A 6627-nucleotide genomic window follows, 5' to 3' on the forward strand; every position below is an offset into this window, starting at 1 on the left:
TACACAGAAAAACTGTGCAAAAAAGATCTTCACGACCCAGATAATCATGATGGTGTGATCACTCACCTAGAGCCAGACATCCTGGAATGTGAAGTCAAGTGGGCCTTAGCAAGCATCACTACGAACAAAGTGGAGGTGATGGAATTCCAGCTGAGCTATTTCAAATCCTAAAAGATGATGCTGTGAAAGTGCTGCACTCAACATGCCAGCAAATTTGGAAAACTCAGCAGTGGCCACAGGACTGAAAAAAGTCAGTTTTCATTCTAATCCTAAAGAAAGGCAATGCCAAAGAATGCTCAAACTACCACACAATTACACTCATCTCACATGCTAGTAAAATAATGCTCAAAATTCTCCAAGCCAGACTTCAGCAATACGTGAACCGTGAACTTCCTGATGTTCAAGCTGGTTTTAGAAAAGGCAGAGGAACCAGAGATCAAATTGCCAACATTAGCTGGATCATGTAAAAAGCAAGAGAGTTCCAGAAAAACACCTATTTCTGCTTTATTGACTATGCCAAAGCCTTTGACTGTGTGGATCACAATAAACTGTGGAAAATTCTGAAAGAGATGGGAATACAAGACCACCAGACCTGCCTCTTGAGAAACCTATATGCAGGTCAGGAAGCAACAGTTAGAACTAGACATGGAACAACAGACTGGTTCCACATAGGAAAAGGAGTACGTCAAGGCTGTATATTGTCATCCTGCTTATTTAACTTATATGCAGAGTACATCATGAGAAACGCTGGGCTGGAGGAAGCACAAGCTGGAATCAAGATTGCTGGGAGAAATATCAGTAACCTCAGATATGTAGATGACACCACCCTTATGGCAGAAAGTGAAGAAGAACTAAAGAGCCTCTTGATGAAAGTGAAAGAGGAGAGTGAAAAAGTAAGATCATGGCATCTGGTCCTATCACTTTATAGCAAATAGATGGGGAAACAGTGGAAACAGTGGCTGATTTTATTTTGGGGGGCTCCAAAATCACTGCAGATGGTGATTGCAGCCATGAAATTAAAAGACACTTACTCCTTGGAAGGAAAGTTATGACTAACCTAGACAGCATATTAAAAAGCCAAGACATTACTTTGTCAACCAAAGTCCGTCTAGTCAACGCTATAGTTTTTCCAGTAGTCATGTATGGATGTGAGAGTTGGGCTATAAAGAAAGCTGAGTGCTGAAGAATTGATGCTTTCAAACTATGCTGTTGGAAAAGACTCTTGAGAGTCCCTTGGACTGAAATTAGATCGAACCAGTCCATCCTAAAGGAGATCAGTCCTGGGTGTTCATTGGAAGGACTGATGTTGAAGCTGTCCAATACTTTGGCCACCTTATGCGAAGAGCTGACTCATTTGAAAAGACCCTGATGGTGGGAAAGATTGAAGGCAGGAGGAGAAGGGAACACAGAGGATGAGATGTTTGGATGGCATCACCGACTCAATGGGCATGGGTTTGTGTGAACTCCGAAAGTTGGTGATGTACAGGGAGGCCTGGCGAGCTGCAGTTCATGGGGTTGCAGGGTCGGACACGACTGCGCGAGTGAACTGAACTGAACTAAACTGAGTCGAATCATCTAATCTACTGGTGATGTACTAAGACCGCAGTTTTAGCTATACTTCTTCCACTTGTCCACTTGTTCTCTGAGGGATACACGAGAAGTTTAGATTTAAGTAGCTGCCATTATCCTATGAGAAACTAGAAGTTCTCTGTTTAAATCAACTCATTTTTTTAGACAAAATCTATTAAATAATAATAATATCCATTAACATTTTTCATGTGTTACATATATTTGTCACATGATTTTGCATATATATTATAATTTTAAGGAAAAAAATTTCCCTATACTACATACAACCTTCTGGTTTATTAGCTAGTGTACATGCATCAGACTTTTGGAAAAATACTGTATTACCCTGTAAAGTTTCCCCAAATCACCAATAAAGGTGTCATTTGTCCCTTCGTTGTTTGTCCTTTCCACCCACGTAAGCAATCCAGTCCATTAAGTAACAGTATCTTTAACCTAAGGATCTTAATTGCCTGGGTGGCAGGTTTGACTTCAGCACTTGGCATGCAGTGATAACCAACACACAGCACTCACTATGTCACAGAGGTGTTTCTAGCGCTTTACATATTAGCTAATTTAATCATCATAACCACCCTCTGAAATTGGCACTATTAGTTTCCCCACTTTACAGGTAAGATACCTGAGGCACAGGAAATGTAAGTAATTTGCCCAGAGTCACAGACTTATCTGGTAGCTATTTCCTTCCGGGTTCAGATCCAAGCAGTATGATTTCAGGATCTACGTTCTTTTTTAAAAGTCATTAATTATTTTTAGTTGTGCTGGGTCTTCACTGCTGCATGTGGGCTTTTTCTAGTTGTGGTGAGTGGAGGCTTCTCTTCCTGTGGTGCTCAGGCTTGTCATTGTGGTGGCTTCTTTTACCGTGGAGCCAGGCTCTACGGCCTGCAGGTTTCAGTAGTCGCAGCATGAATTCTCAGCACTTGCAGTGTGGGGGCTTCGTTGCCCTGCGGCATGTGGGATCTTCCAGGACCAGGGATCAAACCTGTGTCCCCTGCATTGGCAGGCAGATTCTTAACCCCTGGTCCACGAGGGAAGTCCCCAGAATCCACACTCTTAATGATTCACGTGTTCTACCTCTCATGGCAGGGGCTCGGTAAGGTTTTTTGGGTGAATGGATGCACAAAATCCACTACATGGTTAAACAGAAAAAAAATACAAACTTTAGGGCCGCTGTATGGCATTTAGATTCATAGGACACCTTATAGCACCCTCCACCTCTCTGAGATTGTAGGACCTGTTGTTTGTTTCATAAATGGCCCTGTCCCCCAACCAGCCATTAAAGCAGTACTCTATTTAAAAAGGAACTCAATGTAATATGCTATTCATTTGGTACTTTGCAGTTAAGTAGGCGTTAACTCATCACTAGACAGAAATGAACCTCTTTCTGCTCAGGGTTCTGCAGCGCTCCTTGCTACAACAGTATCAACTGCCCCTGTGGGAGATTGAGGTGGATCCTGAGAGGGTGAAGAGCTTCAGGCACCAACCTAAGGCACCCTGAGGAAAGATGAGCTCTTTTCTTTTTCCTTTCTTCCCCGAGGCAAACATTAACTCAGCTGGCTCTTAGAATTTATTTGTGCTTAAGATAAATTAACTAGAACCAAAGAGCCTTTCTGAGGTGTTGGTACTGGACTAGAGTGCCCTGAAGACAGTAATCCATTTCAATTCCACTATTGCTGCCTTTTGCGGAACATGTTGGAGGCCATGGTGTTTGCCATGGTCTTGGGCCAGGCACCCTGTAGGCTGCTGGAGCTGGAAGCTCCTCACACTTTGAAGCTTTGATATAGATTCCTCTTTCTGTCGCCCGTATGGAATTGTGAGGGGCACTCGAGCAAGAAAGAGTAATGTGACCTTCCAGGGCTGTGTAAACAATTGTGTCCTCTATGAACCTGGAGCTTGAGTGATGATGCAAATTAGGGCTTTGGCTTATTCTTCAGGGTGAAGTACCCAGACCTTGAGAATATTTCATCATTATTTCTTCATACCCAGGAAGAGTTCTGCCCTGCCCCCTTCTTAATTAAAGAATCCTTGTAATAAAATTTCACTCTGAGCATTTATCTCCTACCCCACGCTTCAACTCTGCCCCCTCCCACCTCAGTGGTGGTAAGAATCAAAGGGCATTTCAGGCTGTTGTTTGTTACTGTTGCTGTTTAGTAACTAAATCATGTCCAACTCTTTTGAGATCCCCATGGACTGTAGCCTGCCAAGATCCTCTGTCCATGGGATTTTCCAGACAAGAATACTGGAGTAGGTTGCCATTTCCCTCTCCAGGGGATCTTCCTGATCTAGAGATTGAACCTGAGTCTCCTGGAATAGCAGGCAGATTCTTTACCACTGAACCACCAGGGAAGCCCCATCTCAGGATGACCAAAAGTCAAACAAAGGAATTTACTTAACATTCACTTAATGAGTATTTATTGAGAATCTTCTAGACACTGTGAGAGTCTTAGCAAAGCCCTACATCTTCATGATGGGTCCTGGGACAAAAAAGGAAAACCTGGATTTTATTTCGGGTCCAACTCTGTGATCTGGGATGATGAAACTCTGGGTTGCTTCATCTGCAGGTTAGGGGTCACAATGGAGCTTTGAAAAGAAATACTTTATGTATGATGTGTCTCATAGTGTTCTCCTTTGATAAGAGCTCAAAAATGTTGGTACTACTCCAGTATTTTGGTACTACTAAAATGGTACTACTACAATACTACATTTGGTAGTACTCCTTTCCTCCCTCTCCCCAGAAACAGAGGAAACAAAGATAACTGGGGCACAATCTTTCTTCTTGGGAGGCTCATAGTTCAGTGGGGGGAAGAGTTTTACAGAAATAACCTCTAATAAAATGTCTACAGAGGATGAATAACGTGCCCTGGGAGTCCAGAGGAGGAAGGAACTTATTTTCTAGCAAAATGAAAGCTGGAGAGGTTTTAAAAGGTAGGAAAACTCAGCTTCCTTATTTTATAGGTGAGAAAACTCAGGCCCAGAGGGGTCATGTGACTTGTTCAAGGTCATGTGACTTTTTCAAGGTCATGGTACATTCCTGGCAGAAAAAAATAAGTGTTACTCGCTCAGTCACATCCAACCTCTTTGAGACCCAGTGGACTGTAGCCCACTAAGGTCCTCTGTCCATGGGATTCCCCAGGCAAGAATACTGGAGTGGATTGCCATTACCTTCTCCAGGGGATCTTCCCAACCCAGAGATCGAACCTGGATCTCCTGCATTGCAGGCAGATTCTTTACCATTTGAGCCACTGTGGCAGAAACTGAGAGTAAAACTCATGACTCCACATCCCCAGCTTAGAGCTATGTCACACAGACTATGAGGCAGTCACCGACACAGGAAAGATTTCTTACTAAACAAAAGCAGAAAGCTAGATTTTGAGTAGAAGGATCTAGAAGCTGAAAAAAGGCTCTAGAGGAAAGAAAGCCAAAACTTCATCTCATGCTGGACAGAGCCCCTGCCTGCTCTGTAATTGGGAACTTGAGTACTGTTCAAGCTCTGATGATCCCCACACTCTCTCAGAAAGTAGGTATGTTGTCCCAGAAGCCAGACCTGAGAGTGAATTCTGCAGGACAGCTCATTCTAAGGGAGGGTACAGTAGAGAAGGAGAACTAGGAGGAGAAGGGAGTTTGTCCCTGATGTAGGAACCACCATGAAGGGCCTCAAGAACCTTGGTGTATGTAGAACAGGAGCCTGCAACTGAAATTAAACCTATTTAAATCTGAAGCGAGAGGTTCATTTCATCTAGACCCAGGTCACGCTTTTGCACTATGCTGATGTTTAATGAATGTAATTTAAAAAATTAAATTAAATATTAAGATAACTTAAAATTAAATTTAAAAATAAATTGTAAATGATCAGATTTAAATTAATTAAAATTAATTTTTAAAATGAAATTTTAAAAATTTACACATTTTTTCAGTCATGTAGATTTATCTTCAGAGACTCTGATCAGGAGCATAAAGCTCACCTTCTGCTCCTTGCTGCCTCCCCCACTGTTGCAGCCCCTGGGAGCTCCGGAGGGTCAGAGGTCCATCTGTGGGAAGGGAGGGAGGGGTCGATGTGTGTGTTCACATTGTTACCAGTGGTTTTGGGATTAGCCTGAGATAGTAAAGACCAGTTCACCTAATCCTTCCTAGCCCACCAATGTTTCAATTGCATTGCATGCTTTAACTCTAGAGCAAAAGGAAAAAAGCATCCTAATGACCAGAGTGCTGAAAAAAGAAATAGAATAATCCCCACCTAACAGTTCATGTCCTACATCTGGTTCCAGTACGAGGCCATATTTACACTTCAGCTGTTCTAAGGAGGATGTAGTCTCTGTCTTTTATTTAGTAGGGGAAAAAAAGATAAGAATTGAGTTGAGCCTCAAAGCAGAATTCCACAGACAGAGGAGCCTGGCAGACTGCATTCCATGGGGTTGCAAAGAGTTGGACACAACTGAGCAACTAACACTTTCACTTTTTGAAGCAGCAATAAAACAAAGCTGTATTCCCTGGGATCTTAAGTCCCTGGTGGGCAGGTGGCAATCTTAGGGGGTCTCCCCTCCCCGTGACTTCTTCCACTCTGTCCTCCCTCCCCACACCAAATGGAGCAGAGGATCTTGTCAGAGTGGAGGGGTGGGGGTTCTTTCTAAGGCTTCTTTCTTCTTAAGACTAGGTCAGAGTCTAATTATTATTATTGGTCAATCTACTTAATTAAAAAGTCAGTATATAATAGCAGAAATAAAATTATTTCTCTGGCTAGATTTTGCTGACCCTTAGAAGACTCTCATTTTGGGTCTATTTTGAATCAAAACATACTCATTTTCTGAGTCTTGGCTACAGTATTAACATGATAGCAGGTTTCCTGATGGTGGGGTGGGGGGCCGCGGGGAGGGGGTAGGGGGAGACTGGGCCACTGAAGAGAAGCATCCTTTCAGATTTTAGTCCAAAGCTGGTGTCTGATAGCTGTTCATTTGGTGGTCCCGGGTGTGGACATGGTGACATGCTCTCACACCCAGCTCCAAAGCTAAGTTGCACTCACATGGAAACTGACAGCCCTTTGTCACC

Source organism: Bos indicus x Bos taurus, chromosome 5, assembly GCF_003369695.1.
Source record: "Bos indicus x Bos taurus breed Angus x Brahman F1 hybrid chromosome 5, Bos_hybrid_MaternalHap_v2.0, whole genome shotgun sequence".
In the NCBI taxonomy this organism is placed as follows: Eukaryota; Metazoa; Chordata; class Mammalia; order Artiodactyla; family Bovidae; genus Bos; species Bos indicus x Bos taurus.